A 12,965-nucleotide genomic window follows, 5' to 3' on the forward strand; every position below is an offset into this window, starting at 1 on the left:
TTACATATAGAATCTCCACAGGGAGCACATCTCCACCATTTTGATCTCAGTATTGTCCAGACCAAGTTCATTCTACACTTCTATTTTCTAACATGTTTTGCTCTTTTGGCGTCTCCTCTTTTACATTTGAATTTGAAAGTGTCTTTATGGAGGCACTTGACAAAACTCCATGAGATGAACCATGATGAGCAGTGGGCGGGGCTAAACACTGTGATGTCATTCTGCAGGACTCTGGACTGAGCATGGATCAGAGAGATCACAGAGAGGACGCAGACCCTCCCACCACCAGCAGGGCGGCGCTGGGAAGTGAACACTATTGACCGATATGTAGATTTTAAAAAGGAGCCTGGTCCACAGTAAGTCTGAGCCAATGATCAGATGTGACTGTTGTGTGTGTTTACATGAACTAAAGAAATGTGATGACCAAAAACACCAGGTGTACATGTGTCACTTCAGTGTAGGACGTCTTGTCTTTCTGAGAGAAATCATCTCACATCAGATTTTGCAGTTTTAAATTAATTAATTAATTAAATATTTACTAATTAATCATTAAATAATCATTAATTAATCATTGCATTTATATAGAGCCTTTCAAGGCACCCAAAACACAGCAATCTAGTAGTTACATTTCAATTTTCTGACAATTACAAAAACCAAAACAGAATTAGATTTTAAGTGTGAATTTAAACTTAGACACTGAAGGATTCTAAGAGTGAATTGGTTTAACAAATCTGTATTATATTCAGTGATTCACTGATGATGCCACAGAGCCGTGAGTTTCTACAAGTGTTGAATAAAATAACAGGATTAAAATGAGTTTAATGTGTCTCTTTCACAGAGTGGAGCAGACAGGTCCAGAGGTCTCCAGTGGTCAGCACCATCAGACACAGCTGGACTCCGTATTGAAGGTCTGTCATTCATTAAAGTTTAGAAATGTTCAGATGAATGAGAACTTGTTTGACACAGATCTGACACTGACTGCATTTGTGTTGTTTATAATGTTTCTGTTCAGCTTCTGGAGGAGGACATCTTCACTTTTGTCCAGAAGGAGCTGAAGAAGCTCCACAAGGTTCTGAGTACAGATTACCCAGAATGCTTAGAGCCTGTGGAGGATGAGGATGAAGAGCAGAGGAGCAGCAGTGAGGCTGTTCTGAAGATCACACTGAACTTCCTGAGGAGGATGAAGCAGAAGGAGCTGGCTGAGCGTCTGTGGAGCAGTAGGACCATTTAACACATTTAACAAGATGCTCACAGTCATTTTATCTTCTCTGAGACTCAGGCCTGTATCTGTTTCTTCATTCAGGGAGTTATTCTGGACTTTGTCAGTGTAAACTGAAGTCTAACCTGCAGCAGAAGTTTGAGTGTGTGTTTGAGGGCATCGCAGGAAACCCCACCCTTCTGAATGAGATCTACACAGAGCTCTACATCACAGAGGGAGGGTCTTCAGAGGTCAACCAGGAACATGAGGTCAGACACATGGAAACAGCTTCCAGGAAACCAGGCCCAGCAGAGACACCCATCACATGTGAAGACATGTTTAAAGGCCCAGCTCACACACATGGACCAATCAGAACAGTGCTGACAAAGGGAGTGGCTGGCATCGGGAAAACAGTGCTCACTCAGAAGTTCACTCTGGACTGGGCTGAAGGCAAAGCCAACCAGGACATACAGCTGCTGTTCCCGTTCACTTTCAGAGCACTCAATGTGCTGAAGGAGAGAAGCTTCAGCTTGGTGACACTTGTTCATCACTTCTTTAGTCAAACACAAGCAGAACTCTGCAGCTTTGAAGACCTCCAGGTGCTCTTCATCTTTGACGGTCTGGACGAGTGCAGACCTCCTCTGGACTTCACCAAAACCAAGGCCCTGACCGACCCCACAGAGTCCGCCTCAGTGCACGTGCTGCTGGTGAACCTCATCAGGGGGAGCCTGCTTCCCTCCGCTCGCCTCTGGATAACCACACGACCCGCGGCGGCCAATCAGATCCCTGCTGAGTGTGTCTCCATGGTGACAGAGGTCAGAGGGTTCACCGACCCACAGAAGGAGCAGTACTTCAGGAAGAGGTTCAGAGACGAGACTGACACAATCATCTCCCACATCAAGACGTCCAGAAGCCTCCACATCATGTGCTACATGCCGATCTTCTGCTGGATCACTGCCACAGTCCTGGGCATGTGTTGAAAAGCAGAGAGAGAGGAAAGCTGCCCAAGACCCTGACTCAGATGTACATCCACGTCCTGGTGGTTCAGGCCAAAGTCAAGAACATCAAGTATGAAGGAAGATCTGAGACAGACCCACACTGGAGTCCAGAGACCAGGAAGATGGTGAAGTCTCTGGGAAAACTGGCCTTTGAGCAGCTGCAGAAAGGAAACCTGATCTTCTATGAGAGTGACCTGAGCGAGTGTGGACTGGACGCTGCAGCAGCCTCAGTGTACTCCGGAGTGTTCACACAGGTCTTTAGAGAGGAGCCAGGCCTGTACCAGGACAAGGTCTACTGCTTCATCCATCTGAGTGTGCAGGAGTTTCTGGCTGCTCTTCACGTCCATCAAACCTTCATCAACACTGGGATCAACTTGCTCTCAGAGAACATACAAGAGTCTACAATATTCAATCTAAAAAGAAAACTAAAGCATCTTCACCAGACAGCTGTGGACCAGGCCTTACAGAGTCCAAATGGACACCTGGACCTGCTCCTCCGCTTCCTCCTGGGTCTTTCACTGTCGACCAATCAGAGCCTTCTACAAGGTCTGCTGACACAGACAGGAAGTAGCTCCCAGACCAATCAGAAAACAGCTGAGTACATTAAGAAGAAGCTGAGTGAGGATGTGTCTGCAGAGAGGAGCATCAACCTGCTCCACTGTCTGAATGAACTGAATGATCGTTCTCTGGTGGAGCAGATCCAACAGTATCTGAGTTCAAGACATCTTTCTGAAGGTGAACTGTCTCCTGCTCAGTGGTCAGCTCTGGCCTTCATCTTACTGTCATCAAAAAAAGTTTTGGAGCAGTTTGATTTAAAGAAATACTCTGCTTCAGAGGAGGCTCTCCTGAGGCTGTTGCCAGTGGTCAAGGCCTCTAACAAAGCTCTGTGAGTCACCTTTGTTTAACAGAGGATGATTTGATTCAACTTCTACATCAACAATGTTTCCTCCTTCAGACTGAGCAGCTGTAACCTGTCAGTGAGAAGCTGTGAAGCTCTGTCCTCAGTCCTCAGCTCCCAGTCCTCTAGTCTAAGAGTCCTGGACCTCAGTCATAATGACCTGAAAGACTCAGGGCTGAAGATGTTGTCTGTTGGACTGAAGAGTCCTCACTGTAAACTGGAACAGCTCAGGTCAGAGGGGTTCATATTATTTACTATTATTACATAACCCGTAATTTGTCTCATTTGGGTTGACTGTTTTGAATGAATGGACAAATTACAATAATCTGTGTCCTCAGACTGTCAGGTTGTCTGGTCTCAGAGGAAGGCTGTGCTTCTCTGGCCTCAGCTCTGAGGTCCAACCCCTCCCATCTGAGAGCACTGGACCTGAGCTTCAACCATCCAGGAAAAACAGGAGTAAAGCTCTTGTCTGCTCTACAGGAGGACCCCCACTGTGCACTGGACTCTCTCAGGTATGGACCTGTCCATGACTGTAGCCGTAACTGTACCATGCACACTAGTATCATACAGAATCAGCCCATTTCAACTGTAGTGAATATATACAGATACAGCTTCACAGTGGAGAGACAGACAACCAGGAGACAGTAGATACAGTCAATAATATTTAATCTATATTGTTGCTATGGTTTTGCAAACAGACATTCATTCAGTATAGAGTAAGGAAATTAAATAATACATAATTCAGAATAGTAGATAATAATGGTAGCTAATTCAAATAGGATTAATAAATACTGACATCATAACATGAACATAATTTGGCAAACAACAAATTGCATTTGAAATGAAACAAAACATGCACAGACAACACAGGAGCACAAGAAGCACAAGGAACACAAAGGCCTAAGCTCTCTAGCCAATGTCTGACTTTCTGATCCCAGCTGCCACCATCTTGTGGAAAAAGATGGAACTGATCACATTGCAGGTCTTGACATGAACAGATTAAACGTGAAGCCTTAATGAGCCACAGTAATGAAATATTTGTGTTGTTCATCAGATTGGAGCCGGCAGGTGTTCACCCGTGGAAGAGTAAGTATAAAATAAATACAGTTATGCAGTTTTGTTTAATTTGACTCAGAATTATGTGTTTAATCTTTGTGTGTGTGTGTGTGTGTGTTTTGTTTTTTGTTTTTAAACATAGTACAAATCCAGTGTTCAGTATTATAGTTTTCTTATCAACAATAGTCCAACTCTGTATCCATGACTGAATCCAGTTGTTCAGAGCAGATCCTGAAGAGTTCAGTCTGGAGCTGTGTAATTGCACTCATGTTTCAACTCAACCATGTACAGCAGTAATGTTCATTCTTCTTCTGGACACAGTGGATTTAAACCATTCTCCAGTTCTCCTCTGAGCTGTGCCTCTGCTCTCAGTCCTCCTCATCACTAGAATATTAGTTCCTCCTCTGAGGAACTACACAGATATAAGACCACATGTTAATATAAAAGAAAATATTATGATTTAGTGTTGAAAATCACATACTGTTTCCTAAAGTATTTGTTTTAATTATCATCAGGGCATCAGAATCAGGACTGACTATTGAGTCTATGCCTTAGAACTGAAAGTTTGAAAATCTGTTCATTTTTAAAAATTATATTATTAATTTTATTTTATGTAGTTCTTACTGCAACACTAGATCTATACTACAACAATGGAGCATGAAAGCACTCTGGGTCTGCTGGACAGTAAATTTCTATTCAAAAAAGACCCGATGGAAGTATAGGCAAAGGTGCTGTTTATTGCAAATTGTGCAGAGTTTCATATCACGGAAACACCTCAACCCTACGATACCAGAGATTTAAGGTACTCAGAATGGATCTTATCCACCCCCAGAGACCTGCCACTGAGGAGTTTGCCAACCACCTCAGTGACTTCAGCCAGGCTAATGGACACGTCCCCAGCCTCTGCTTCCTCTTGGGAAGACATGGCAGTGTGATTGAAGAGATCTTCAAAGTATTCCTTCCACCCCAGTCCCCAGTCAAGGTGAACAGCTCTCCTCTCGCACTGAAAACAGTGTTGGTGAAGCACTGCTTCTCCTTCCTGAGGTGTCAGATGGTTTGCCAGAATTTCTTTGAGGCCAAGCAATAGTCCTCCTGTAAGGCCCCTCCAAACTCCTCCCAACCCTGAGTTTTTACCTCTGCAACTGCACAGGCTGCAGCACGCTTGGCCTGCTGGTAACTTTCAGCTACCTCACAAGTCCCACGAGCCAACAAGGCCTGAAAGGACTCCCTCTTCAGCCTGATGGCATCCCTTACTTCTAGTGTCCACCACTGCATTCTGGGATTACCGCTGTGACACACACCACAGACCTTATGATCGCAGCTATGAGCGGCTGCATCGACAAAGACCACTTGGACTCCATGTCCCCAGCCTCCCCTGAGATTTGGGAGAAGCTCTCCCAGGGCTGTGAGTTGAAAGTTGCATACACAGAGGGTTCTGCCAGATGTTCCCAACAGATACAATATGCTTGGGTCTGCTAGGTCTGTCCTGCTTGCTTTTCCACCAGTGAACCCAGCTCACAACCAGGTGGTGATCAGTTGACAGCTCAGCCCCTCTCTTCACCCGAGTGTCTAAGACACGCATTCGGAGGTCAGATGACATGACAACAAAATCAATCATCGACTTCCGGCCTAGGGCGTCTTGGTGCCACGTGCACTGATGGACACCCTTGTGCTCGAACATGGTGTTCATTATGGACGAACTGTGACTAGGTGAGAAGTCCAAAAATAAAACACCACTCGGGTTCAGATCAGGTTAGATCCCAATCACCCCTCTCCAGGTGTCACTGTCGTTGCTAACGTGGGCATTGAAATCCCCCAGAAGAACAATGGAGTCCCCGGTCAATGCACTGTCCAGGAAGAAAAAGGCCAAGAAGGTCGGGTACTCTGCACTGCTGTTCGGCCCATAGGCCGACAGAACAGTGAGAGACCTGTCCCAGGGTGAACTCCAACACATGGCAGCTGAGCTGGTCGAATATATCTAATCGGTAGCGCTCAACCTCCCACATAACCTCAACCTCAACCCCCCACCTGCACTTTGTCACTGCAGCAACAAACTACACACAACTCACATTTACACTGAAAATAATAAGAAATAGATGTGTGAGAGGCTCTGAAACTAATGGAAATATAGGGCTGATGCAAAAGAAATATAAGACAAATATAAGACTGCAATGATTAAGAAAATAAATAAATAATACATACGTTGAAAAAATACACGATTCACCAATGAATGAAAGCCTTTAAATCCATCTTTCATGAAAACATTTGTCCATATTAAACTCTAATGAAATGTGTGTCTCCACATGGGACTAACTGCTGCTGTGTTGTGTTTTCTCTCCATCAGATTTCTGTGATCTCACTCTGGATCCAAACACAGCTCAAAACATCCACAAACTGTCTGACAACAACAAGAAGGTGAGATGTGTGAAAGAGGAGCAGCTGTGTCCAGATCATCAGCGCAGATTTTAGAACTGGCATCAGATTCTATGTTCCACTGGTTTGACTGGTCGCTGTTACTGGGAGGTTCAGTGGAGTGGAGGGGTTTTTGTATCAGTGTCTTACAGAAGAATCACAAGGAAAGGAGGCATTCTTGACAGTGTGTTTGGATACAATAATCAGTCCTGGAGTCTGTCCTGCTCTAAAGATGGTTTCTCTGTTTGGCATGATTACAAGCAAACCCCCCTCCGTCAGCCCTGGTCCTCCTCTTCTGGGAGAGTAGCAGTGTTTGTGGACTGTCCTGCTGGTTCTCTGTCCTTCTACACAGTCTCCTCTGACCAACTGACCCACCTCCACACCTTCAACACCACATTCACTCACACTCTGCTCCCTGGGTTTATGCTCTGGTCTAAAGGCTCCTCCGTGTCTCTGTGTGCTCCTTTGGACTAAGAGAATCTTCATTTTTCATGTCTCTAAAGCAAATAGGGACATGAAAAGTGAACCACTGATGCCTTCACCTTTCAGTGCACCTGCGTTGGTGTCTGTTTTTGCTAGTTCGATCAAATAGTTTTAACCTGTAACTAAGACATCTTTTAGAGGAGGATAATAAACATCCGCAGCTATTGACTTTGGTTACTACCTGAATCTAAAATTACCTGATATTAAGCAAACCAATGAAAGCGCATCAGTAAGCCACAAACCAGCTGCGTGGCTACAGGTGAGCCATGCACCCACTCACCTCTACATCCAACTGTAACAGCTGCGACATCCTGAGTCTGAGGATGGCTGAGCTGGAACAACACATATCCTTGTTTGAAAGCCGAGTAGAGAGCAACCAGAATATCATCCTGGGCAAGACTGGGTCCTCCGCCAACAGCTCCCAGCTGGCTGACATGATCCACTACTCAGGAGACGCCCGTGAGCACCAGCCCTCACCGACCGACCACAGCGTTCCAACTGCAGGTACAGCCGAACACTATTGGCTTCAGTGAGGGCCTAGACCTAAAGCCCCAATCAGCTCTATTCCAGTCTGGTCAGATCCCTCGACTGTTGTACCCCATAATGGCCCCAGACACTGAGGTAAGAGAGCAAACTGGCCGTCTTGCTCCTCTGTATCTCTGGCAAACAAATTCAATGTCTTGAGCCATGATGATTTTCCCCCGCTGCCCCAAACCTATAAGGGCCAGCTGCACTTTACCCCGGCTCCACAATCAGATCATCGTGCGTGGGGCAAGGCCATGAAAGCATCGCCACCGGCCTTGAGTAACCTGCACGAGAATGAGTTTCTGCTGCTGTCCAGGTCTTCCTCAACTGCAGCCCCAATGCCGCCCAGAGGTTCTGGAGATTCTGCTTCACGGGGCAGGGCAGGACCCACTGCCCCCTCTCCGTGTGCATGTATCCCAACCGCTTTACGTGGACCGAGAGGGGCCTCTGTTCCCTTCTTAGGCATGTCGACCCTGAGCGCTCAATGTGAGCGGGAGGTTGGTCCTGCTACTGACCATGCCACCTCGCGGAGCTCAGCTCACATCTCTGCAGTGCCCTCAGCCCCAGTGTCCAGGCCAGACCCGCCCATTCTCAGCTCCTCCATGGTCCAGCATGTGAATTTAAACAAAGACCACACCTCCTGTCACCCAGGTCCTCTCGTGAAGGACATCATAGCCCCCACCATCTTACGCAATCATCCCGGTGTCAACAGTAGTTATTCATGTTGGAACTAACGATCTCACATTGCAACAGTCAGAAATAATCAAAGACAATTTCAAAATCCTCATCACTACAATCCACAGTTTAGAAAAACAGTGTGAGCTACCTCTGGACCCTTTGCACCACCTCGTTTTGGAGATGATAAATTTAGCCGTTTAAAAGAATTATACATATGGCTCAAAAGATACTGTAGAGACAATATAATCCCCTATGTGGACAGTTCTACCACATTTTTTTAAGAGACCTGAACTTTTTAAAAAGGACCGTCTACACCCCAACATCCCCGGATCCCGTCTCCTCTCATAAAATATCAAACTCACACTAAATGAAGCATGACAATGCAATCAAGCACAGTTAATTCCTGTGATCATCAGCAGAGAGCAGCATAAGCATAAAACTTGCCAACATCAGTAATCTCAGATCTCTTCCAAAAGCATATCCACTACAAATTCCTGTAGTTTCTCAATCCCCATTAACTTAAAACCTGGCTCTTTTAAATGTCCGCTCTCTACTGAACAAGTCTTTTATTGTTAATGATCTGATTTTAGAACACAAACTTGACTGCTTCTTTTTAACTGAAACATGACTGGGTGCAGATTCACCAGTTGTTCTCACAGAGGCCTCACCACCCACTTTTAAATGTGCATTTTCAACTAGAAATGGTAAAAGGGGAGGTAGCACTGCTTCTATATGTAGCAACACACTGGCCACTAAACCTATTTTATTCAACAATTTTACAAGTTTTGAACACCACTCAACTGTTTGTAGCAACCCCTAGATGTTATGTGTCACGGTATTCAGACCACCAAAGAAATGCAGTATTTTTATCAATGAGTTTTCTGAGTTTTTATCTTTTAATATGATTATTATAACCGGTGATTTTAACTTGCACATGGATAAACTTTTAAACCCCATTGCAAATGAATTTTTAAATGTTCTTAATTATATGGATTTTACTCAACACGTCACACGGCCAACTCACAACAGAGACACACTCTGGATCTGGTCATCACCTATGGCCTGACCACTAGTGTGTCCTCTGTTGTTGACCTGGCTGTGTCTGACCACTACTGTGTGTTTTTTAACATCACTGGTTTTATACACCGGGAGACCTCTGTGAGAACTGTGAGGAAGCGCCGTCTGACTCCTGAAGTGGCTGCAAATTTTATCGAAGTTTTAGATAAAAATCCCCCAATGGTTTTACCTGCCCCTTGTGATTTTATTACTGACAATTTTAACAGCAGACTACAGTCAGCTCTGGATCTGGTTGCTCCATTCAAAACTTGAAACATCAAAACTAAGCTAAAAAAAAAATTAAGTTTGAGTGAAGTTTGAAATAATCCATAGTCATTCATAGTTGTTTTTCACTCTCATTTCACTGATACTAGGCCTCAGTTTGATCCCAGGTGGATCATGAGCTACATTCACTCATCTGTTCCAACAAATTCTATTTGTAAGAATCATTTTTATAACCATCATTTTCCTTTGAGAAATTTTTTATGCTGACAATTGTGTCATATCAAATGTGTTTCACTTTGGCTTCACTTTGTTTTTGAAATGTCTCTGGATGAATGCAGAATAACCATCATGACCAAAACAATACTTTTACTTTTACTTGGGTAGTTTATTTGAACATCATTGTTGTACTTGTACTTACAGTACTTTTACTCGAGTACACTTTAGGTGTGTTGGAGCTCCCTCTGTGTTTGTTTTTGTACTGACTGTTTTCTACAATAGTGATCAATAAACAAGTGAATAAACAGGTCCATGGACATGACCATGACTTTATTCCACAGCTCAGTGTCTTTCATTCACACAGCTCCTTATGGGAAATGTGGACACTATATACAATTTCAACACAGTTACCATGGTTACCACATGCCCAGAGTGACGAGTGGTTTCCATCAAAAGCACAGGAGAAGATTTGGTAGCTCTGCAGATAAACGTGGGACTCTTCTTCATGCATCATGGTCCAGGCAGGAGGCTGTGTCCAGAGGAGGGCCTGTAGGGGGCGCTCTCCTCACTGCTACTTTTGCAAAACAAATCAGTCAGGACCAAAACAATACAACAATGTGATGAAATGAGAAGCTCCTAACAGTCAGGTGGCCCGAAGTAAATTTGGTAAATTATTATTCACACCACAACATGATGCACAACTCACATCATCTGTACTACATGTATCTGTAATACTCACATCATCTGTACTACATGTATCTGTAATACTCACATCATCTGTACTACATGTATCTGTAATACTCACATCATCTGTACTACATGTATCTGTAATACTCACATCATCTGTACTACATGTATCTGTAATACTCACAATATCTGTACTACATGTATCTGTAATACTCACATCATCTGTACTACAAGTATCTGTAATACTCACAATATCTGTACTACAAGTATCTGTAATTAGGGGTGTCAAATTATCGCGTTAATTGCGATTAATTAATTACAGTCATATTTAGCGCGTTATGTTTTTTAATCGCGTTAATCTCATTTTTAATCTCTAACTTTACTGTTTCTGTATGCAAGTTTCTTTATTATAAAACCTGTTTTTATGTGTTGTTGGGACAACAACACACACACACAAAACACATTTATACATTTTTTTTTTTCGGTAATTCCACTCATTGCCGGAAACCCACACAAAACGCGCGCAGTAAGAGCGACGTAAACGTCATGTTAACGTTGGCGGCGTCAGTCACACAATGGACGAGGTCGAAGAGCCAGTAGAACAGAGGCAGCAGTGCACAGGGAAAAACACATTCGTGTCTTGGAAATTCTTCTCCCGACGTGAAATATAAAAGAAAATAACAAATATAAAATCGCCTGAAAACAACCTGCATAGGCTCATGATGTCTGCACTACTGTCCTATAGTGACCTGCCACATGAGGGGACACGCACACAAACACACACAAACACACAAACACACACACAAACACACACACACAAACACACACAAACAAACACACACCTTCATCATCGTCATTAACCTGAGAACGCGCGGACCACGTTTCTTTCCGGAGACACTGCGCGGACATCGACCTGCTCCCGTGAGCCGCGTGTGGACCGTGTTTTCTCTCGTAAGCGGCGTAAACCGCGCTTCCTCCTGCGAGCCTCTAAACCAGAACTAACACCAAGACTAAAACCAGGACTAAACCAGTCCAGAACTAAACCAGGACTAAACCAGGTCTAAACCAGGACTAAACCAGAACTAAAACCAGGTCTAAACCAGGTCTAAACCAGGTCTAAACCAGGACTAAACCAGGTCTAAACCAGGACTAAACCAGAACTAAAACCAGAACTAAAACCAGAACTAAAACCAGAACTAAAACCAGGTCTAAACCAGGACTAAACCAGGACTAAACCAGAACTAAAACCAGAACTAAAACCAGGTCTAAACCAGGTCTAAACCAGGTCTAAACCAGGACTAAACCAGAACTAAAACCAGAACTAAAACCAGAACTAAAACCAGGTCTAAACCAGGTCTAAACCAGGACTAAACCAGGACTAAACCAGAACTAAAACCAGAACTAAAACCAGGTCTAAACCAGGACTAAACCAGAACTAAACCAGGTCTAAACCAGGACTAAACCAGAACTAACACCAGGACTAAAACCAGGATTAATCCATTCCAGGACTAAACTAGGACTAAAGCAGGTCTAAACCAGGACTAAACCAGAACTAACACCAGGACTAAAACCAGGATTAATCCATTCCAGGACTAAACCAGGACTAAACCAGAACTAACACCAGGACTAAACCAGGTCTAAACCAGGACTAAACCAGAACTAACACCAGGACTAAAACCAGGATTAATCCATTCCAGGACTAAACTAGGACTAAAGCAGGTCTAAACCAGGACTAAAACAAGGACTAAAACCAGTGATCTCATATATAAAGCATTTCTCTATCAATAATATTTTTAATATGGTTAAGGAAAGACTGGACTTTTTATTGTCTTTAAGTAGACAAAAGTTATTATGTTCAGATTTCCTCATTTTTGCTACTTTACAGTAAACAGTTTCTTATTCATGGAGACTTGGGCTCAACAGACAATTTGGAGAGATTTGTTAAACAATAAATGACTTTATAAAGTCACTTTTTTAAATCTATATTAGTCTTTTGATCTGCCACAATAATGTAATAATGAATTTAAATGAAAATACCTCAAACTAAAGGCTTTTCTCAGCAATTTTTAGGTGAGATTAAAATTAGATTAATTAGATTAATTAATTACAGATCATAATTAATTAATCTCTCAATTTTTTTTTTTTATCGCATGACAGCACTATCTGTAATACTCACATCATCTGTACTACAAGTGTTAGGTTTATCTAAACATTTAAAAACAAGAAGAAAGACAAGAGATTAATTCAGTTTTTCTCGCGAGGAGAACGGGCAGAGAGTGGGCATCAGACCAACAGTCTCCACACATTCTGATGACTCAAGGCTGTTCTCCTCTTTTTATTTCATTAGGAGGCCCTAGTTACAGAAGATAATTCTCAAGGGGAAGGGGAAACCAGCAAAGACATAATAAGAAACTGATGCAGCTATGCATAGTACAAACACATAAAACATGATTAACAATCAGGAGGTGCCTTAGGTATGGACAGACACCATCATAACTCTTGCATGTGTGACAGTGGGAGTTGGCTTCATGTG

General features: G+C 43.3%; 1 pseudogene; it reads left to right on the forward strand.

Annotated features, from left to right (window-relative positions):
- Nucleotides 1-242: 242 nt before the first annotated feature.
- LOC129410293 (NLR family CARD domain-containing protein 3-like) lies at nucleotides 243-7,036 on the forward strand (annotated as a pseudogene).
- The last annotated feature ends 5,929 nt before the right edge of the window (nucleotides 7,037-12,965 follow it).

Source organism: Boleophthalmus pectinirostris, unplaced genomic scaffold, assembly GCF_026225935.1.
Source record: "Boleophthalmus pectinirostris isolate CB_2022bp ecotype Guang Dong unplaced genomic scaffold, ASM2622593v1 HiC_scaffold_22, whole genome shotgun sequence".
Classification (NCBI taxonomy): Eukaryota; Metazoa; Chordata; class Actinopteri; order Gobiiformes; family Gobiidae; genus Boleophthalmus; species Boleophthalmus pectinirostris.